We start from the raw sequence: 24,690 nt of genomic DNA on the forward strand, positions 1-24,690 counted from the left end.
ACTTGCCCAACATGTGTGAGGCACTGGGCTCAATCCTCAGCACCACATATAAATAAATAAAAAATAAAGGTACACCAACAACTTAAAAAAATGACTATACTACCAAAAGTATTATACAGATTCAATGAGATTTCATTCAAAATATCAATGCCACTCTTCACAGAATGAGGAAAAAAAAAAAAAAAACAGTACTTGAATTCATTTGCAAGAATAAGAGACCCAGAATAGACAAAGCAGTCTTGAGCAAGAAGAGCAATGTGGTACGCATCACAATACCAGATCTCATGCAATACTACAGAGTATGTAGATAAAAGCTTCTACACAACAAAGGAAATGATTTAGAGCATGAAGAGAGAGCCTACAGAATGGGGGAAAGTCTTTGCCAGATACTTCTCTGACAGAGGTCAATATATAAAATATATGGATAACTCAAAAAGTTTAACACCCCAAAGACAAATAACCTAATCAATAAATGAGCAAATTTATTTAAATGCTGGCAAAATGTGGGGGGAAAGGTAGGCTCATACATTATTTTTGAACTTCAAATTAGCATAACCACTCTGGAAAGCAGTGTAGCAATTCCTCAAAAAACTGGGAATGGAACCATCATACATACCAGTTATCCCTCTCCTTGGTATTTATCCAAAAGAACTAAAATCAGTATATGATAGTGATGCACATCAATGTTTTTAGTAGCACAACCCACAATAGTCAAATTATGGAACCAGCAAAGATGCTCATTAATAAATGAATGGATAAAGAAAATGTGAAAATGTGATGTGCGCGCACACACGCGTGCACACACACACACACACACACACACCACAACAGAGTTTTACTCAGCCATTAAAGAATGAAATTATGACATTTGCCAGTAAATGGATAGAACTGGAGAACATCATGGTAAGTAAAGGAAGCCGGCTCAGAAAACTGAGAGTCAAATATTTTCTCTCACATGTAGAAGCTAAAACAAAATGAGGGGAATGGTGGGAGAGGGCATCATCTCCCATAAAGATATAAGGAAGATCAGTGGAGTTGAAGGTGATGAAAGGGGAGGGAGGAGGGACAAGAAAGGGAGGAAATGAGGAACGAATGTAGCAAAATTATGCCATGTACATGTGTAAATATATCAGTGAATTCCACCTTTATGTATATGTATAAAGTACCAATCAAAAATATAAATAAATGAGTCAAAGGAAGATCAGTAAAGAGGAAGGAGAACAGGATAGAGGAAGAGGGGAGAGAAAGTGGGAATCACTGGGAAATGAAATAGGGTCAATGAAATTCTAGGCATATGCCATTTTGTCAAAATGAACTCAACTATTATGCACAATTATTTTTTTAAATTGATTTTATTATTTTTTTAAATACACAATATCAGTGGAATGCATTTTAATCCTTATTACACATATAGAGCATAATTTTTCATATCTCTATATAAAGTATGTTCATGTCCATTTATGTCACCATGCATGTACTTTTTTTGCATTACAATTCATTTTTAAATTTATTTTTTAGTTTTAGGTGGACACAATATCTCTATTTTATTTTTATGTGGTGTTGAGGATCGAACCCAGTGCCCCACACATGCCAGGCGAGCGCACTATCACTTGAGCCATATCCCCAGCCCTGCATTACAATTCTTTTTTTAAAAGAGAGAGAGAGAGAGAGAGAGAGAGAGAGAGAGAGAGAGAGAATGAATTTTAATATTTATTTTTTAGTTTTCGGCAGACACAACATCTTTGTTTGTATGTGGTGCTGAGGATCGAACCAGGGCCGCACACATGCCAGGCGAGCACGCTACTGCTTGAGCCACATCCCTAGCCCCATTACAATTCTTAATACACATATATACCACAATTTTTCATATCTCTGTTTGTATATAAGGTATGTTGACACCCAATTCAAGTCTTTATACATGTATTTTGTATAATGATAACCATCACATTTCACCATCCTTGCTAATCCTTCCCTCTCCTTTCCCTTCCATCCCTCTTCTCTATCTAGAATTAGTCTAATCCTCCCATGCTCTCCCTCCCCCCTTTATATATGAGAAAAAAATTCAGCCTTTGTTTTTTGGGGATTGGCTGACTTTACTTAGCATTATCTTCTCCAATGCCATCCATTTACCTACAAATGCCATGATTTTGTTCTTTTTTAATGCTGAGTAATATTCTATTGTATATAAATGCCACATTTTTTTTATCCATTCATCCACTGAAGGACATCTAGGTTGGCTCCACAATTTAGCTATTGTGAATTGTGCTACTATAAACATTGATGTGGATGTGTCCCTGTAGTATGCTGTTTTTAAGTCCTTTGGGTATAGTCTGAGAAGAGGAATAGCTGAGTCAAATGGTGGTTCCATTCCCAGATTTTAAGGAATCTCCATACTGCTTTCCAAATTGGCTGCACCAATTTGCAGTCCCACCAGCAATGTAAGAGTGTACCTTTTTCCCCACATCCTTGCCAACACTTGTTGTTGTTTGTCTTCATAACAGCTGCCTTTCTGACTGGAGTGAGATGATATCTTAGAGTAGTTTCGATTTGCATTTCTCTGATTGCTAGAGATGATGAGCATTTTTTCATATATTTGTTGATTGATTTTATATCCTCTTGTGAGAAGTGTCTGTTCATGTCCTTGGCCCATTTATTGATTGGGTTATTTGTTTTTTTGGTGCTTAGCTTCTTGAGTTCTTTATATACCCTAGAAATTAGTGCTCTATCTGATGTGTGAGGGGTAAATATTTGCTCCCAGAATGTAGGCTCTCTGTTCACCTCATAGATTGTTTCTTTATAATGCACTAGTAAAAAGGGAAAAAAATGTGTAAAACTGATACAAAATAAGTCAAAAAAATTTTTTTAAAAACAGAGTATTATAGAAATTCCCATTTGATAAAACATTATAGCTGTTTCAATATCTTGATAGAAATTCATGTTGTTTTTAAGAACGTAGGCAGGAACTGAGCCTTAACCCAGACCAAACATTTAATTGGTTACAAAATGAAAGATGCCATTTCAAGGAGGACATTTCTTCTGTCAGAGATTCTACATGAAATTACGCCCTAGGTCAAAAGAACATATTAATTCCTACTGGGATATTAATACTATTTAGTTTCAGTTAATATGCTTTAACTTTGTGGTCAAGCTTTCTTTTATTGTGCTCTTATTCAGAATACATTTAAGTTTCCATTGTAAGAAACAAGTTTCAGTTATTTCCTTTATAATAGAAATTTAGAGCATTTATTAGAATTATTAGCTGTAATGTGACTATTTAGTAATTTATTACTATTCCCAGTAAAAAGTATAAACTTTACAGTCCTAAATAAAATCGTGAGTAGAATAGTAGAATTCTAGCATGTATTTTCCAAATTTGATGCACGGACCTTATGTGACTTTAGCAAAATTGGTTAGTTAATAATATTCAGTTTCTTGGTCACTTTGGAAGAAGAAATAGACTATTAAGTTAAGCCACAATCTCTCCCATGTGATTGTATTTAATCATCTAGCCTGTCTCACTGAAGGCACTCCAGCCCCATTGCAAAGACGAATAATTTGTAGTGGAGATTTAAAATATTTTTGACCAAAGTTATATATCATTAAGCAATGAGGCCCGATTTTATATCCATATATATGGACTTATGAAAAGCAGTTTCAAAGTCCAAGAAACTGCTTTTGTCAAGGTCATCAATACCTTCCATTTTGCCATCATCTGCCATCCTCTTTCTCTGCCAGTTTATTACATTTGGCAAAATAAATCAGTCCTTTCTTCTTAAAAATCTTTTTTCAATTTCCATCATACCAAATCATGCTGAGTTTCCTCCTCAGCCTCCTTTGTTGATTCCTCTGTCTCTTTTGAACCTCTTAAAGTTAATGTACTTGAGAGATTCGCCTTGGGACCTCTCTGCATATCTGTTAGGGTTTGGATATGAAGTATCCCCCACATATTCCTGTGTCAATGCAGGAATATTCAGAGAAGATATGATGAGATCATGAGAACTGTCACTTTGTCCATCCTAGTTTGAATGGACTGACTGGGTGGTAACTATAGGCAGGTGGAGAGTGGCTGGAGGAGGAGGGTCACTAGGAGCATGTCCTGGAAGGGAACCTCTTCCCTGTGGCCCCTATTCCTTTCTCTGTTTCCCTGCCACCATGAGGTGAGCAGTGCTTCACCACCACTCTTCTGCCATACGTCCTGCTTCACTTTAGGTCCAGAACAATGGAGTCAATCCATCATGGATTAAATCTCTGCAATTGTAAGCCAAAATAAGCTTTTTCTCTTTTAAATTGTTCTGATCAGGTCTTTCAGTCATAGCAACAAAACGCTTACTAATACAATATCTATGTCTATTCCCTTTCTTGGGGGGTCACTTCTAATTCCATGACTTTCAATGCTATCTTATCTCTATACCAGTGTCTCTGGTCCTGACCTCTCTAGTGAAACTTAAATATCCAACTACTTTTTTGGTATGTCTCCTTGGACTTAAACATTTTAAACTTAGCAGATAAACAAAATTTTAGATTTATTACCTCCTCCCAATATTATACTACTTCAATGGTCACTGACTCCTTAATGAACCACTATTCACCCAACTGCACAAGTCCAAACCCAATAAATCCTTTTGATTGATCTTCTTTCTAATTTTCTATGTCCAATCCAAAAGCAAGTTCTGTCAACTGTCTCCAACGCATATTTTATGTCAGTCCTCTGTTTGCCAATTTGACTGCTATCACCCTAATCCACGACAAGATTATTGCCAAATGCTTCCAAGCAATCACTATACCTGCCCTCTTTTTCTTTATTCTCCACATAGTAACCAGATTAATTTTATATATCAAGTAAGACTGCATTATAATAACTCTACTTATCTTCAATTATGTCCCATCCCAGTAGAATAAAATTCAAATTTCTAATACTTTTCAAAATGTGGTAACTCCCTGTCTCCTTCTCTTGACTTAATTTCAAAACATTTCCACCATATCACCTGCTCCTTACTACAATTGAGCTGCGGGATTGCTTTCTGCTACCTGTTTACACCATATTTATTCCCACTTTAAGGCCTCTCTTTTTTCTTGTTTCTCTCTTTGTAATGATTTACTCTCAGATCTCGAAATGGTTGTCTCTTTTTTGGTCACTGTAGTTTCAAGTGAGATATCACCTTTTTGGAGAAGCCTTTCCTGACTTCTCATTTCAAGCTATCCTCCTCCAGTGATTCTGCTACTTCTTGTTTTATTTTTCTTTTCTCAATATGTTTGGATCATTACCTATTTATTTGCTCAGTTTCTCCTTTCTCGTTTTGATGGATCTCAGCAACTAGCAGAGACATTTATTAGAATCATTGACTTCAAAGCATGTTGTTATGATGAATCCTGAAGTTTACCTACTTTTCTGTCTTGCTGATGTTAAAATGTAGCCTTCATGAGAACAAAGATGTGTCTTACTTATTCACCACTGTTTTCTGTACACTTTGTATAGGGCCTTTTTGGCTGTCAATAAGAATTTGTGGAATACAGTGAAGAAAACAATCAAGAACCTGAAGAGAGAGACTACAGAATGGGAGAAAATCTTTGCCACCCACACCTCAGATAGAGCATTGATCTCTAGGATATATAAAGAACTCAAAAAACTTAACACCCAAAGAACAAATAACCCAGTCAATAAATGGGCTAAGGAAATGAATAGACACTTCACAGAATAAATAGGGGTCAACAAACATGAAAAAATGTTCAACATTTTTAGCAGTTAGAGAAATGCATTTTAAAACGACACTGAGATTTCTTCTTACTCCAGTCAGAATGGCAATTGTCAAGAACACAAGTAACAATAAATGTTGGTGAGGATGTGGGGAAAAAAGGTATACTTATACATTGCTGGTGGGACTGCAAATTGTTACAACCGCTATGGAAAGCAGTATGGAATTTCATCAGAAAACTTGAAATTGAACCACCATTTGACCCATTTATCCCACTCCTTGGCATATACCCCAAGGACTTAAAATCAGCATACTACAGTGATGTGACACCATTAATGTTTATAGCAGCTTAGTTCACAATAGCTAAGCTGTAGAACCAACCTAGGTGCCCTAAAATAGATGAATGGATAAAGAAAATGTGGTACATATACACAATGGAATATTACTTAGCCATAAACCAAAATGAAGTTATGGCATTTGTCGGTAAACATATGGAACTGGAGATTATCATGCTAAGTGAAAAAAGCCAATCCCAAAAAACCAAAGGCCAAATGTTTTTTCTGATATGTGGATGCTGGCTCACAATGGGTGGGGGAGGGGAGAGGAGGATCATCAGATTGGACAGGGCAGAGTCAGGGGAAATGATAGGGGATGGAAATGGAAAGATAGTAGAATGAATTGGATATAACTTCCCTATTTTCATATATGAATACACAACATGTACAACCAAAAAAAATGGGAAGTTATACTCCATGTATATATTATATGTCAAAAATACTTTCTGTCATATATAACTAAAAAGAACAAATAAAAATTAAGAAAAAGAATTTGTGGAACAAATAAAAGAATTGATGAATGCATGTCTTTCATAGTATAGATGAGTATGAACCATATATAGGTTTATGTCACAATTGTTTCTATATAAAATCCAACAAGACTTCATTAAAAATATTGTCTTTATAAACAACACCAATATTCACTACATAATGGATTATTTTTACTCCTTGGCATTTTTTTTTTATCTTACATAACCACTTGGTCACTAGGTTCCGTTGAATTTACCTTAATTCACCCCATCCCACTTTGATACTCTTAGGTTTTGATCTTCCCTGTTTCCCCCCTGGACTCCAAGCAGAAGCATCATTTAAAGTGGTTTCTTTGTTACCTGTCTTGCTTCTGAAAACCATTCTTTTCTGAATACCCAGTTATTTTCCTAAGATTCAAATTCGATCACATTATTCCTTTTAGTGTTTTCGATTGTCTTCACATGCAAACATACCAACCCTTCTAGACTCTTTAAGATTTGGTGTCAGCCTTCCTCTTCAATCTTAATCTTTCTCCCTCCACACTCCAGCACCTTCTACTGCAGCAGTTACAGACTTCAGAACCCCAAGCATTCCTTGGTGTGTCTTACCCTTGAGCATGCTGGTTCTATGTACTGGAACCACCTTCCTTTGGCTCTTCACTTGGATATTACCTCTGTATCCCTTAAGACTTGGCTCAGGCTTTCCTTGCAAGACACTGTCCCTGAAGCTCAGGGGTGGTGAGGAGCCTTTCTCAAGTGCTCCCCCAGGGTCCTGGGACTCTTCCTACTCAGACTTCACCCACACCACCTTCTATTATTCGTTACCAACTTATATGTCTACCTCTCCATTTTCTCAATAACCATAAGATTCTTAAATATTGTCTATTTCACTCCCTTGGTCAACACCTTGGTGCTTCCTTTGCAGGTAAAACTCTTCACTTCCACCAATCACATTATGTTCCTTTGTCTCATCCATGAAGTGTTTCCTCACTACTCTGAGGTTTGAAGTCTTTCAGCTGAATTCTTTGTGGAGACCTCACATTTTGTTAGGGTTGAATATCCAACATGGATTATATCCAACTGGCATGTGTGTAATTCTTGGGAGAAGAGGGCACATTTTAAAAGTCTCTGTGTCTGTATTAGTCAGCTTTTTCGCTGTTGTGACTAAATGTCCCGAGCAGCACAATTGTGGAGGAGGAAAAGTTTATTTAAGGGCTGAAGGTATCAGAGGTCTTAGTCCATAGAAGGCTGGGTCCATTCCCCAGGGCTGGAGGGGAGGCTGAACATCATGGCGGGAGAGGGTGGCAGAGGGAAGCAGCTCACATCATGGTAATCAAAAAGCAGAGAGAGAGAGTCTCCACTCTCCAGATCCAAGATTTATACACCAAAGCCACACCCCAATTCCACCTCCTCCATCACACCCTACCACTTCAATTAATCCCATCAGGATTAATCCCAACTGGATTCTTAGGCTAAGGCTACAACCCAAACCTTCCTCCTCTGAGCCTTCTTGTGTTGTCTCATAGGTGAGTTCTGGGGAGACATTACATCTAAAGCATAACAGTGCCCTTCTATAGAATAAAACCCCAAACTGAGAACATAGCTGGTGCTCAGTAACTACTTAGTAATTGACTCCATGGTATTTGCTTATAATTGTTTATTGACATTTTCACGGAACTGTTGTTGGACACAAATGTGATTGGATGCTCACACACGAAGGCCTGGCATTTTATTTCAGCAAGACTTTGTGGATTTCTGCATTTCATTTTCAGATATATTATTTTGCTCATATGTGTGACTAAATCTTAAAATCTTAAGAGTAAGGCAATATAATTAAAAGTTTGGGCTCTTGGGTTTTAGATACAAATTAACTCTCATTTAGAATGATTTGTTTGTTTGTTTGTTTGTTTGTTGGTGTCATTCTAGGTGAATAACTAAAGCAAATTATTGAATTTCAAAGCCTTTGCTTCCTCATCTAGGTTTTTGTTTCATGGGACTGTTGAGAGAATTAGAAGACACAAAGCATTGTGCCTGGAACAGAGCAAAAGAAAAGCACTTGATATATAATAGGTTTATTGTAAAGTGAAAAAAAATGTTAAAAATGCATTTAAAAACTCAATTTCAAACTTCTCATTTTATCTGAAAGGCAAATGAGATTCAGAAAGGTGGAAGGACTTGCCCAAAGCCACTAGTTAATGAGAGAAATGAAAAATTCAAGTTTTGACAGTTTAATGCGTCTTCTAATTCATCTATTGTTTTGCGATCTGGCTGAATTTTGAAGATTCCCTGAGGGTCTTGGAAGGATGCTTGCTCTATTTTATCTTCTTAGAGGTGTGGGATCCTCTCAGAGAGTCTCATACATTGACTTTTAAAATTAACAAAGTAAAGTCAGATATATTTGTTTCATTGTATCCAGTTTCTTTGTTTTTAAGCCCGCGATGCAAGTTTTATTTCAATTTACCCTGAATTGAGTTATCTTTATCTTTTTAGAAATGTTAACCTCATTTTGAGTGAATTACAGTGGTTTATTTATTTTTGTAGGAGTCTGTTGCTTTATTTTAGGGCTTTTCAAACTTACCTGTAAATTCATAAAAGCTTATACTTTTCCTCCTCAAAATGGATCCTGCATGGAATTTTAAAGGTTGCTTTCTTAAAATGTGAAAAGAATAATTAACCCTACTATTTGTTTGTGGTTGAATAATGGGAAGCAAAGAAATTCTCCAGTGGAAAGAGTTTCCAAGGGGGAGGGTCTACAATAACCTTTGAGAACTTGAAAATAATTTCTTATAATAACTTACATTATAAGAACATATTTATTTTCTTATAATATTAAATTATTTCTTATAATAATTAAAATATTTCTTATAACAATTTAAAGAAAGATTTTTTTCATATTTTTATGAATACTCAGTTGTAACAATGATTCATTTGCCTCATTTAGAATCATAGACCTTTTGAGAGTAAGAAAATTTTTCTAGAGGGAGAACTAAATCAACTTCTGTGTCGCTCTATGGAATGAATCCCAATTCTTTCTTGTTTCTGTTTCTTTTTTTTCCCCAAAAAATTGTATAAATGAGGAAGTAGTGCCAAGGACCTATTAGTAATAGTTATTTCCTAATTGCAGCGGGAAGCATCCTGCATGTTTAAATAAATATTGTTAACTCTGACCTCTCGCTTTGCCAGGACTGATAAGGCAATTGTTTGACCTATATGAAGTACATACAGTATACACAGAGTGGACTGCAGCAGGAAAACAGGAAGCAATAAATCAGAAATTAGAGCACTGATTGTTGTAGCTAATTACATCAGGCTTCTGCTTAATTTCTCACTCTGTCATTCTAACCTGATTTTCTTGCCAACAGACTTTGCAAATTGCTGGTGTCACGTACATTCAACAAATAATAATCCTTAGTTACTGTGACTGACAAATGAATGAGCAGGAGAAGATAGTTTATTATGCAAGGATGAACTGAGACATTCACCAGATACCTGCCTGGATGCTTTTTTAATTCATTTACCTAGATGTGCTAGATGATGCATTTCTCCAGGAACAGAGATTTTGGCATCAGGACAGGCTAATTAGATTTGTGGCTTGGTTTGATAATATTGAGCAAGAATAAAATACAGTATTGTATAAAATAATAAAGGGAGGGAAGACATTGGCTTGGATAAAGAAAGAGATAAAAGCAGTAACTTAGCTATTTAAGTCAAATCTGAAAATAATATGTTTCGGGTAAGTAACATTAGTCAGTGGACAGGAATCCTAATCCTGTCTATATACAGATTTGGTGAGCTAACTTGGTGTTTTCGATCCATGATGGTTTTATTCTAAACCACATGTATTAGGAACAAATGATAAGAAGGAGATGATGCTCTTAGTCAAAATTAATTGTTTAATTACTTCCAGGTTCTACTTCTGCATGTAGATAGCACATGGCACCGTTTTCCCATGATCCCAGTTCTGAGATTGTTTATAGGTTCTAAAATTAACTTTCCTTTATTATTTTATAAAATTCACATGGTTTCCATGCTTTAAAAATTTTTGCTAAGGCTCCTGAAGACTGAACGTGGAGGGTATAATTGAGAAGAGTGTGTACACTCTTGCTGTTTAATAAAGTTTTCATATTCTGGGTATATTTTCTGTCGGTGTTGTACTGTTTAAATAATAAGATCATACTATGACTAAGCAGGTCAAGGTCTAGCTGCCTCTTCACTCAGCCTCTCTTTCTTTGGTGCTCAATAAAAACCCTATTGGAAATCAGCATACTGCTATGACACAGCCACATCAATATTTACAACAGCTGAATTCAAAATTGCTAAACTTAGGTGCCCTTCAACAGATGAATGGTTAAAGAAAGTATGGTATATACATAGAATGGAGTATTACTCAGCCATTAAGAAGAACGACTTTATGACACTTGCCAGTAAATGGGTAGAAAGGTAGGCTACCCTGCTAAGTGAAATAAGCCAGTCCCACAAAGCCAAAGGTCAAATGTTTTCACTGATATGTGGAAGCTAACCCACAATAAGGTGGGGGGGGATTCAGTAAATTAGAAAAAGGGAAATGAAGGGAGAGATAGGAAAAGGAAATGTAGTGAAATGAATCAGACATAATTTTCCTGTGTCTCTATATGAACCCACAACAGAGAATCCCACCGTGGTGTACATCCACAAGAATGGGGTCCTAATTAGAATAAGGTATATTCCATGCTATATAATTACAAAATGGATTGTACTTTCATGTATAACTAAAACAAACCAATAAAAAAAGAAGTATACAATGGGGAAAAAAAACCAACCTTATTTGTCTGTTTAACTGAAGTTTACATCTATGCATGTTCTTAAGAATGAAAACTATTTCTCAGTTTAAAATCAAATTTTCTCCATCCTTCCACTTCCCTGGGGCTCTGATTCTATCACTGCCTTATTTTGTTGGTGTTTGCAGTGAATTTCTTATGGAGATCTGGAGAGATCATACAGAACCTTTTTTGGAAACCACTGTTCCATTTGGTAAAGCAAGCGGTAAGATTTAAGTATTTATTTAAACGTGTAGGTGCTGTCTTACATTCCAGTGATGGAGTTGGAATGCAGGCCAGTTAAGCAGCCCAGAAAGTGTGGTGGAAGGGCCAAAACTGAGAGTGTGGGACACAGCCAACATTACTGTAGCCCACAGGTCAAAGGGAGCAGAATATTTCATTTCTGTGTCTTTAACCCAATTCCTGTGTGCAAAGTGTTTAAACTTCTCCAAATCCCAAGCTGACTTTCCAAGAAACCTTCTCAATGTGTTTTTTTTTTAATCCATGTTTTCAGACAAATTTTATAAATACTAACCATTCTTTGTGTGCCTGTTGAGGCCATGTACCTCCTCTGAAGATAAAAAGTCTTCATACAGAAGTTTATCACTAAGACATGGCTCTCAAGAGTCAAGGATGAAACTTCGATTTATACAACAAGCATTACATAACACACAGCAGAACGTAATCCCCTAGATAACCCAAATGGGTGGTATTGGTGGTTAGAGCAAGGGAATTTTCTAAAGGGAGCAACTGTTTCAGACAAGACTTAATGGAGATAACTTGACATGAACTTAGAAGGATAACTAGTGTTTGAATGGCTGGAGAGGAAGGCAGAAACATTTTAACCAAAAAAAAAAAAAATTTGCTAAAAGCAGATGGAAGAAGGAAAACTGCAGATAGAGGGACGAGTGGTAAGAAGAAATCTGAGGGAATTGTGAGTGAATAGAGAAGGTGACCCAGATACTGAAAATGGCAGGGGAAGGTTTGATGGAATATTATGGGCAGTGTGACCTCTCAGGGATCACAGAACTAGGGACTGATATGTGGAGAATCGATCACAGAAAGGAAAGACTGGAGCCAGCATAAAGAATAGCAAGGAATTTAAATAATCCAGATTTGATGTGGACAGGGTCTGGATTTGAGGGGGTCATAGTGAGAGGGAAAAGGAAAACAAGAATTTGAAAGCTATTCCAAAGGAGAGACTGGCAGATTTGATGGGATTCCCTAGAGAGGACAAAGAGGGAGGTTTGGCACCTGGAACAATTATGAGCGATTATTGGCTTGGAAGAATGGAAATTTTGGGAGAGAAGTATTTAGATGGGCAAATGGAAGGGCATCGGTTACAAGAGAGAAGGAGAAAGGTCAGAGTCCTTTTCTGGTCTTAACTGTTGTGTCTTTCAGATGTGCATCCCTATCCTATCCGTTGGAGATACCACTACCCGCACAGCTTGGATAGTTTGAAGCACACAGACTTGTCTGAGGACAATGGATGTGGCGACTGTGTAAAACGTCTCAAAATTAAAAAGATGTATAAGGGAAGTGACCACTGATGAAATATCAAATACCACCCCTTGAATACCAGAGGCAGTATGATGTTTGGGGATGGGGCAGCCATATACATTAATTCTGCCTTTCTAAACGAAGGAGGGTTTCTTATCCTTCTCATCAAATCTAGTCCTTTCTTGTTTCTTTTTTGGTATCAGGGACTGAACTCAGGGGCACTCAGCCACTGAGCCAAATCCCTAGCCCTATTTTGTATTCTATTTAGAGATGGGGTCTCACTGAGTTGCTTAGCGCCTCGCCATTGCTAAGGCTGGCTTTGAACTCACGATCCTCCTGCCTCAGCCTCCCAATCTAGTCCTTGCTGATCTTAAGTATACTATAGGACAGTGGTTATTGCATCTGCCCTGCTTGGGTTTGGCATCTTCTGCTAGTTGCTTAGTGTCTGGCCTCTTTCCCACTCTGCTTTTGCTCCAGTGTCTGACCTCTCACTACCATCAATCGATTTGCTTTGCAATGTCTGCGTCACCAGTCTTCGTGGGAAGGGTATAAACTGTCCATACAAGAATTCCATTTTCTCACACTTTTCTCCCATCCAACCCCCTACAGCTTGAGACACAAAAGGCTGATGCTGTGCCTATTACTATGCTTTTACTCCCTTCATCTCATTGCCAATGGCTTACAGCTAAAAAATCAAAATAGAAGCACATTGGCATTTTTGGTACATATTGGGATCTATGAAACTTCAAATTTTTGTGCAAGAGAAAAGGATATGAGTGTGAATTATGTTTTCATTATTTTATGTGAAGCTTATGTCCTTATCCAAAATATTTCAGAGTAACCCAGATACTGTTTGCGGTTGCAGAAAGATTCTAAAGATTTATATTACTCCCAGAGAAAAGCCATTTATAATCACTTGCGATTGTATTACGAATGATCTCTCCAAAGGAAACTAAGATAAAATTGGAGGTTGACTTTTTTAAATGAGCCAATTAGAGTTTTAGGAGCAGAAGTTTGGTTTCGAGCATTCAGTGAAGCCAAGACCGGAGATCTGTCATTAATCTCGTTTCATTTTTTGACCTTGTTTAAACGTTGTTGAAAGTGTTACCAGACTTACATGGAGATCAATGCACTGGACGAATCCTTGGATCTAGATCAAGGTTGGTCAGGGTTGCTTTAGACCAGGCGACCATTATAGGAACCCCTTCCCATTTCCAAATAATTTAAAGTATTATTTCTCCATAATTTTCATCGCAGTGAATAAGTAGAATGATTTGCTATAAATGGGGTGAATTAATTGTGATTTCCAGAATATTCCATTTTAAAGTAGCCCTTGTGTCTTCCCATTTTCTTTTTAAGCATGTAATATTCTTGCTTTCTTGGACCCTGATGACACTGTAAATGAGAATATAAGTAAAAGCATGTGCTGCTCATTAGTGCAGCCCTAACACACCTGTGCAGCTCCATGTCTATAAAAGGCTGCCTTTCTGCCTTAAGAAGCACCATATAAAAGTGGTTGCTTCAGGCAAGATCCCTCTTGGGAGGAGTATCGTTTTCTTTTAAAAACATTAGTTCTAATAGTTTCTTTCTGTAGCATCATGAGATGGGAAAGAAAAATGCTTAAGAGGAGAAACACACAATTCTGTCAAAATCCAGTTAATTCCCCTCATGAAAAAACATTACTACCATAGTTGTGATCTTTGAGCTCTACTGATTTACTGCAAGAGCCTAGAAAACTTGCTTTTAAGTGTTTGTGTCTGGAGATGTTAAAAGCATAATTATTAGAAGCTGTGGTTCAAATGAGGAATCTAGGGGAGTTCAGAACTCTCTGCACCCAACAAGACCCCTGCACCTCTACCCCCATACTCAGCATCCCCAGTCTACGTGGCCATTTAAGTAAAAGTACCACACTGACTATATACACAGGCTTAAATAAGAACACTTAAATTTATTTTCTGCCAGCTGTTATCCCAAAATCATCTCAAGGTAGGGACTCTGGAACCATCACACACTGGAAAAACAAATCTTAATTCAAAATAGAGGTCATTTTGTAGAAGGCATAAAACAGCAACCTCTGCGGTGGTCCTTGCTGGTTCCCAACTCAATACTATTCATTCTTCAGTCTTCCTTACTAATGGATCTCTGCTTTTATTCCAGGAGGCATGTGCAACTAACTGTGAGCTCACCGTCCGAGGCTTGTCTTCCTGTGACTGAGGTCACATGACACAGTTCTAGCCAATAGGAAGTAGAACACTCAAAGTAGGGATTCTTGGGACACTATGCATACTGGGACTTAAAAGGTAATGCTGTAGGTGGAGTCGTCCTCATGTGTCTGGAGGTAAGGAGTGTGAAAGACAAAAATCACATGCCAAAGATGGCTGGACTGAAAATAGAGGTTCGGGTCCTGGATGGCATTGTAGAGTCAACACACCATCCCACAAAAAGAGAAATCTTTGTGCTGCCAAACCTAGTCCTGATTGATATAGCCTCCAAAGTGGATTTTTCACTAATATCATAGGACATAATAAAAAGCAAGTGTGCATTTATTCGTATTGAAGTAATAAATCAGTTCCGGATAAGTTAATTAATATTTATTGTAAACTTATTAGATATCAAGTAATTGCTCTTATGCTAACTCCTTTAATCTTCATAACTATACCGACTGGCAAATATTCTTATTTGTCATACAAAAAAAAGAATCTATGCTAAGAGGGGTTTAAAAACTCTTCAAGGACACAGAATATCAGTGTCTGATATTTCAAGGTCACACTCTTTCCACTATACAACATTGCACATATTCATTGTTACTGTGCTTCTTAAATGAACTTCATTTTCAATATCTTTGTGTTGAAATACCTCAAAATTTAAGGAAAATTATAAAGGATTACATAATTAATATCATAATCTTACTCTCTTACTTTAAAAATGCATAACATTTTGTCAATTTTCCTTCAAAGATGCTGCAGGAAAATAAAATGTCATAGATCAACTAAAAACCCTCCCTGACTTCTGCAGTGACATTCCTTCCCTCTCTCTTTCCCACCACCCAGCACTAAAAACAACCTTGAGGTTGCTGTGTATTCATTCATGCTATATTGTATATTATTGCATATATTTTTAAATTATTTAAGGTAGGATTTTGTATATTTTTTGTAAGTGATAAATTGATCAACTGCTACTTAACATTCTGTTTTTGAGATTTAGCCATATTAATACATGAAGATAAATTTTATCTACTGTATGATTTTTTCATTATGTAACTATAAATACTTATCTGTCTGCCTATATTGATGAATATTTAGGAAGATTCTGGAGTTGCATCATAAGTAGTTCTATAACAGACAGCTTAGATACATGCATTTCTCTAGGATATACATGTAACTATAAGTAAAACTCCTGGGCTATAGGACATATAACATCTTTACCTTTGCCAGATATTGTTAAATACTTCTTCAAATAAAAATATTCTTCACATTCTTGCAAATAATTATTTCAGTTAGACCCTTCAAGGTTTTGTGCATTTAATGGAATGTGATATACTGTGTTATTGTGGTCATTGTTTGTATTTCCTTCATTACTACCAAAGTCTAATATGTGTTAATACTGACCATTCAGGTTTCCACTTTTGCTATTTATTTATACCATTTCCATAATTTCCCACAGGAATCTTTATGTTTAAATGTTTAAAGTTCAAAATTCTGAGAGTTCTTTGAATATTTAGATCCTAATCCTTTTTGTTAGGCATCGTTATCGTTATGAATATGCATTGAATGTAGCTTGCTATTTGACTTTATTTATGGTGTCTTTTGCTAAAGAGTTTTAGCTTTCAAAAGAGACAGGTATATAAGTCTTTCCTGGTTAGTTGCCTTAAGTAAAGGTGTGGTGCTTTTCGTTTTCATAATCTGTCTTTCCCTCAAGGTACCAACTCTGTGTCACTGCATTGGAATTCTGGCCAAGACACTGGCCTACTTGACCCTGAGTGAGACTCCTGGTCTGTGGACAGAAGTCTGGGAGAGGACAGTAGACTCCGGTCCTCTAAATTAACTCATCATAGAATGGAATCTTCACCCTATAAGTGAATTCTGGCAGAAGTATTTAAGGCCTAGTATTCTCAGTCTATTGCTCTTGGAGCAGAGCTTCTTCTTCATGAATGGGGGGTGAGTCAAGAAAAACAGACCAGTTCTTTCAGTCATGACTACCTGGAATAGCATCTCTGCAATATGGAACAGGGTAAAAGTAAAATGTGTCCATGGCCCGTCACTCCTACAGTGAAACCTTATTTTTAGATGGCCAGCAGGTAGAGGGGAGGACTTGCCTGGGTAGAGTGTCCATCACACTGAACTGGCAAAAGGAGATGCAAGCGGGTCTTGGTTCAAATGCCATAGATTCTCACTGATCATAACAAATTTTAATTGATTTTCTTGAACTTATGTTTCAATATTTGTTATATGCTCCTAGCCAAATTTCCCAACTTTTGTTGTTGTTAATAATCGTCAGTAGGTAATAAATGATTTTTTTTTTGTGGTGTTGGGGATTGAACCCAGGACCTTGTACATGTGAGGCAAGCACTCTACCAACTAAGCTATATTCCCAGTCCTGTTTTTGTATTTTTATTAGAAAATTTCCAAAATACTTCTCACACCATCATTCTGGGCATGAATTTTCCTACAGTTTTTAGATGAGTTAATTTTGTCCAGTTAAGAAACTGTTCCTATAAATTTGGTTTGGAACTAAAAAAAAGGTCTTAATGAAAATGGGGGGTGTTGATATTATATTAGTTTTCTAAGAAAGATGGAGGGCTGGGGATATAGCTCAGTTGGTAGAGTGCTTGCCTAGCATGCACAAAGCCCTAGGTTCAATCCCCAGCAACACACACACACACACACACACACATTATAAAAAAGATGGAAAAGTTTTCTTTTTTTTTCTTTCTCTTTTCCCAAAACAGATTTTATAAGATTTATATATTCCTTGAAATTTTGGAAAAGCTGACTTGTGTTTACACTTCTTGTCATTTGGGCGAATTATATATTTGTCCACCAGTTGAAATGTATTGATCTTTTTTTTATGAGTAATGAGCTTTGTTCTACTTTTTAACAATTTTTCCATCTTGTTTCCCCCCAAATTTCCTAATTTCTTTTACCTTAATGAATTTTTGATTCTTACAAAATGCATTTAAAGCCATATATTTACATACAAATATAAATTTACCAATAAATACTGCTTTTGTGAAATTCTACAAAAAATTTGTTGTGTAATTTTTTTGTGGTAATAAAGTTCTAAGTTATAATTGTTACAATTTTCTTTTAATCAATGAATTATTTAAGGTTGTTTTGTAGTTTCCAACCATATTATTTAATTTTAAACTAGCACTTTACTGTTGATATTTAACATACTTTTCTTTTGGAGTAAAAATATGTATGTATGTTATAAATTCCCTGAATTATGTTGAGTCTTTCTTTTTGAAAACAGAATGTAATTCACCAAGATATATCACTTTTGGGTCCATAACACACATCTTAACAGATCTTAAAGGATAGAAATCATACAAAGTACACTTTCAGATCAAAATGGAATTAAAATAGCAATCAATACCAGAAAGATATCAGGAAATTCTAAAATACTTAAATATTAATCAACACATCTCTAAGTTATGTGTAGATCAAAGAAGATACCTTGGGAGAAATTAAGTATATTTTAACTAAATGAAAACGAGAACACAACTTATCAAACTCTGTGCAATGAAGTACTTCAAGGGAAATTTTTAACATTTAATGCTTATTTTAGAAAAAGAAGAGTCTAAAGTCAATAACTTAAGTTTTTACCTTATGAAACTGGAAAAAGAAGAGAAAATAAATCCAAATTAAGCAGAAGACATAAGAAACGTTGGAGCAGAAATCAATAAAATTGAGATCAATAGAGAAAAACAATGCAACAAAAATCTGGTTCTTTGAAATGATCAATAAAATAGTTAAATCTCCCACTAGCCAAATTAAGGGGGGGAAGAGAGAGAGGATATGGCTTACTAATATTAGACATGAAGGAGGGGGCATGACCACAGTTCTCCTGGACTTTAAAAATATAATAAAGAAATACTTTAAACAATTCTAAACAATAGTATTCTAAAATTTCTAAACAACAAATTTTATAACCTAGATGAAATGGTACAATTTATTGAAAGATACAATCTGCCAGAATTCACACTTAAAGAAAATAAATAATCTGAATGGGCCTATATCTATTAGAGAAACTAAATCAATATGTAATAACCTTCCCAAACAGAAAACACCAGACCCACATTAGTGCACTTGTGAATTCTACCAAACATTAAGAGAAGACATTATACTAATTCTATACATTCTTTTTCAGAAAATAGAATAATAGGGACTATTTTCTTGCTCATTCTATAGGACAGCAAGATTACTTACTTATATTTTTGGATTTCATTATATCAACATTATTATAAATTCATCATATTAACTTCAGTAGTTGAAAGGCTAAATAAACTATGGTACATCCAGACAATAGAATATTATTCAGTGCTATAAAGAAATGCGCTATCACTCCATGAAAAGGCATAGAGGAAACTTAAATGCAAATTACTGAATCCAAGAAAGCCTATCTGAAGAGGCTACATACTGTATGATTCAAACAGAATGAAATTCTGAAAAAGGCAAAACTATGGAGACAATAAAGAAATGTTCTTGGTTTCCAGAAGTTAGAGAGGAGGGAGAAAAGAATAAATGGATCATAAAGAAAATTTAAAGCAGTGAAATTACTTTGTATGACACTAGAGGTAAAAACATGCCATTTATGCATTTGTCCAAACCCATACAATGTCCAGCCCCATGAGTGTAAAAAGAAAAGTTATGTGGCCCACTTTTGTAAATATTCCAAATTGCTGAAATAAATCTTTTTCATTTATTAGCTGTAAGAGGAGTCTTAATTTTGTTGTTTAAATTTTCCATGTCATATTTCCTCTGTTTAGTTGTAGGTATGCTAAAACTTTTCTCTGTAACTATTATTAGTTAAATTAATGAAATTTCTCCTTGCAATTCTGTCAAAGTTTACCTTAGGTAGAAATATATTATGGAAAATTACATCTTCATGATTTATTTTTCCTTTTGGAATAATAAAATAATACTATTTATTCAGAGGGATGATTTTTTCATTTTATTACTATTTTGTTGGATTAATAGGCAAATTAATCAACTAATTAGTAAATGATTAATATTACTGTGCTAAATTCTTTTAGCCAACACTTGCATAATACATTTTCCATCATAATCTTCAAATTTTATATGTAGTTTTGTTTTAGGTGTAATTGTATACATTTGTGTGTGTATACAAGTACGTGTGTTGTAAAAATCATGTGGTGCAAACAAAAACATCCAACTGATAGGTGTGGTTAATTTACTTAAATACTTGTGTATTTGGATTTCAATAGATCAATGTTATTATAAATTTATAATATGAAGTTTATTATCAAGTCATTGCATCAACCTATCAGCTTGATCTCTGTTTTTCAATCATTTGTTCCTTTTTCCTTCTTTCCTGCTTGTGTTAGTTTTCTAGGGTTGCCACAACAAATAGCACAGACCAAGAGGCTTAAAAAAATACCAATTTTCTTTTCAGTAATAGAGGCCAGAAGTCTGGGATCAAGTTATCAGCAGGCTTGCTTTCTTCTGAGGCTCTATTTGGACAGGAATGACTGTCTTCTCTGCCCTCACATGACCTTTCTTCTATCTAGATACAACCCTACAATCTTTCTTATTTATCCAAAATGTTCCTTTTTTATAGGGTTCTCACCATACTGAACTTATTACTTCCTTTTAACTTAATTACCTCTTTCAAGGCCCTATCTCAAAATACAATCCTGTTCTGACGCACTAGTAGTAGTTAGAACTTCAACATATTAATTTCGGGGAGACAAACTTTGGCCCATAACACTTACTATATGTTACTGGATAATGTTAGCTCAACTATTTTTTTTGTTGTTGTTGTTTAGAAGAGACTGGTTTGTATTTTTAGTTTTAAATTTAATATGCATCCAAAACTTTAAACTTCTCTAAGAAATTAAATAAACTTAAGTATCTATTATTTACTCCTCTCAAGGTGTACTTTTGGTTTAACTTTTAAAAAAAAAACTTATGAGGGACAAATTTTCTTATCCTAAATTTTTAAAAATTGTTTTATGCTGCATTTGTTCTTCAAGGATAAATAACCAGGAGAACAAATTTTAAGAACTATATTTTTCTATGTACTTTAAAAATATTATTGTGTTTTGGTGTAATTTTCTTTTGTATGTGTGTGTGTGTGTGTGTGTGTGTGCGTGTGTGTGTGTGTGTGTGTTCCTTCTAACATAATATGAGGCAGCTCCTTTACCTTTCTACCATGTGAGGACACAGAAAGCACCATCTATGAGGAACAGATCCCTCCCCAGACAACAAATCTGCTGGCATCTTTGTGTGGGACTTCCCAGCCTCCAGACTGTGAGCAAAAAATTAATGCTACTTATAAATCAATCAGGCTAAGGTATTTTTGTAACAGTCTAATTGGACTATGATAATCATGGATTATTGTCTTGACTTTGGTTGCTTCTTTATTCTTCTAAGTTTTAATTTCCATGTTTTATTTTATTGCTCTGTGTCCAGTGAGCAGGAGATGCTTTGGAATGTGAACTCACCATGCAACTCTGACTGGTAGCCTTTCATGATCTTCTTATTAAGAAAATAGATAGTATTGGAGTTTCAGTTCTTAAAATAATGAATTTACTCCTAATTAAATAGATGTTTCCAAAGCTTATTTTACTTACTCATGTAGATGTATGTGTAGATGATGTTGCCTGAATATTACTTGATGATTTGTTATGAGTAAGCAGAGTACTAAGGAGTTACATTACTGGGATCATGACACCAATTAAAGATTTGGGGAAAATTTAGACATAAATATGGTTGTAGGGAGAAAGATACAGAAACTACTCTAAATCAGTTTTTAGGGCTAATAATCCAGTAGAATGAAAATACTATATTATAGGACTTTCTGTTTTTATTGGTAAAGAGGATGAGATCCGGGAAGAATATTTGCATTTATATTTTTTCAATATTGAGAACACATAGGGAAATCCTACATTTGTGAGTATAAATTTTCTTTACATCTATACATATGATATTTTAACATGAATGATTAAAAGAATGAAATTTCTCAGTAGGATACACTATAATTAAAGTTAAAACTTTGATATAAAACCACACCAAGTATTTTATGTTACAAACTATTTTGAAGTTAGTAGTGTATTCTTTTCACTCTTTCTCCTCTAATGAACAACATGTTAAAATTAACATCATAAAGTAAGTCTTCTTTTAAATAATTTAATACTAGTTAGATTTTATTATGCATTTACTATATGCCAAGCTGCATTAAATTCTTTATGCATCTTTTCTAATTAAAACTGCACTCCCATCTTAAAAGATAAACATCATGATTATTCTTGTGTAACTGATGAAGGAACTGAGACATAGAACTTGCATAGAACTGAAATTTAAGGTTGGGCTGGGTTACAATTCAAGACCGGCTCTAGCATGTAGCTTCTGAAACACTGATTGCACACTGAGTTTTTGCTTGTAGGAAAATATATAGTTTTGGGATAAAAATAGTTTTGAATAGGTAAATGATAAAGCCATAGCATAGAATTGTCATTCAGACTAACTAGGTACCAAATCTGTAAGGACTGTATCCCTTGAGAAAAAAGGCAAGACAGTTGTAAAAATAATAAGAAAGATTTACCAAATGGGAATTTAAAAAGCCAAAACATGAAAACAGCAGTAATAAACAATTGGTAAAAGGAGAGATATGGAGCTTGTAATGTTAATAAGGAAAGACTTCTTGATGGATATAGAAGAGTTCAAGATTAAAGGGAGAAAATTACAATGTGTACAATGGAATGGAAGAGGCTCTTACATGTGTAAGTAGAAATCTAGGGAGTGTTCAGAAGGAATTCTGCCAAGCCCTTAGAGACCAACAAATTGGGCCATGATTGAAGAAAAAAGCACATCCTAAATTGTTTCAGGGAACACATAAATGTGATGTTTAAGGAGTGAATGGAGAGGTTTATATGGTCCATTTTTGAGAGCACTAGTCATGAGAGCCATTCAGAGGTTTTTCAGAATGGAGATGGTACCGTCTCAAGACGAACACGGGGCAATTGTGTTGTGGTGCTGTGGGGACTCGTACGGAGAGACGTAGTTATTTAGTGGATTTCTAAGGGATTGAGAAATGTCAGCTGAGAAACACTTAAAAAACAGAGATGTGTTGCTTATCTGTAAGTGACATGTAAGAAAAGGAGGTGGTCTGAGGATTCAGGAGAGGGCTGTCACTGGCACTGATGGAGAAGAGAGGCAATGGGAAAACACAACACAGATTTAAGTTAAATTAGACTTTAGGAGTCATGGAATAGAGCTAGATGAAAAACGTTATGTGTATAATAGATGATTCTTCAGTAACCTAAGTCTGAGACGTAGGTTGCAAATGACTCGGATGCAACCTGCACGTAAAATGGGAAACAGGTCGGTTACAGCAATCCTAGGAGGAGCAGAGACAGAAGAAAACCATGAGATATTCACAAGACTCTGTAATCAAGAGAAAGCACTGGGGAAAGCTAGAGAAGAATAATTCATCTGAATTTGATCTCCCTTCTTTATTAAATCATATGTCAAATTTCTAGATTTGCATTAAAGAAGTACTTTAATTTCAGCAAATCCCCACTAGAAACTTTTATAAACTTTTCAAAAACTTTTTGTTCATAGATTTTTCTTTTCTTTTTTTTAATATTTATTTTTTAGTTTTCGGTGGACACAACATCTTTGTTTGTATGTGGTGCTGAGGATCGAACCCAGGCCGCACGCATGCCAGGCGAGCGCGCTACCACTTGAGCCACATCCCCAGCCCCTTGTAGATTTTTCTTTATTTTTTCTTTTTAGTTTTCCACTGCCTGCAAAAAACAATGAATTTTAACTTTCCAATTAAATATATATATATATATATATATATATATATATACACATACATATATATATATACCTGAGCAATGATAAAGTACCTCAACAAAAGTTTAAATCTAATATTTTATTTTTTAAAGCATAATTGTGTTAGATTTCTAAATGGTCACATTAAAACATATTGGGCTAATGGGGAAATAATTTCACAAAGACTGAACGGTAGTTAATACATTTATTACGTTGAATACATTAATACATTAGGGAAATTAGGAAATTTATTTATTTAGAGTTCCTCTCTCATCCTCTGTCTCCCTCAGAAGTGTTTATATGTTAAGAAGGAGTACCATCACCAGGGGTAATTAGTTTGGTCTTTGGGAACAGTTCCCAGATAATAATATCATGCCCCAGAGACCTGAGAAGAGAAAGCGCATATGAAACTCAGTTCTAATGGATACTCAATCACTCACACTCTGATTCTTTGAGCAATTTACTTAACCCATCTCTAGGGCCTGCAAAGTACAAAGAGAATAATGCCTACTTCCAGACAATGTGGTAAGTATTAGCAATTTCATGATGGTAACATTTCTTGAAAATACAAAGCTAGACTGTATAAATGAAGGCTAAGCAAGAATGCAGAAAACAAAGAAAGAAACAAGCTTGGAAACATGTTAAGAATAATTCCAGGAAAAGTCCTCTGAGAGGCCAGGACTCCCTGCAGGGGCTCGTTCTGCACAGCAGCTAAGTCAATAGACCACCCTTCCTAGGTAAGAGAGGCTGAGGGACCCTGTGAACTTCTCACTGGATAAGCACAAATTAATATGGTACAGGTGTTTCCTTTAGACACTGAGGGAGAACGTTCACAGTGTCCTGTAGCCTTCCTACTCCTGCGGTGGTCTGCA

The sequence above is a fragment of the Marmota flaviventris genome, chromosome 3 (assembly GCF_047511675.1).
Source record: "Marmota flaviventris isolate mMarFla1 chromosome 3, mMarFla1.hap1, whole genome shotgun sequence".
Lineage (NCBI taxonomy): Eukaryota > Metazoa > Chordata > Mammalia > Rodentia > Sciuridae > Marmota > Marmota flaviventris.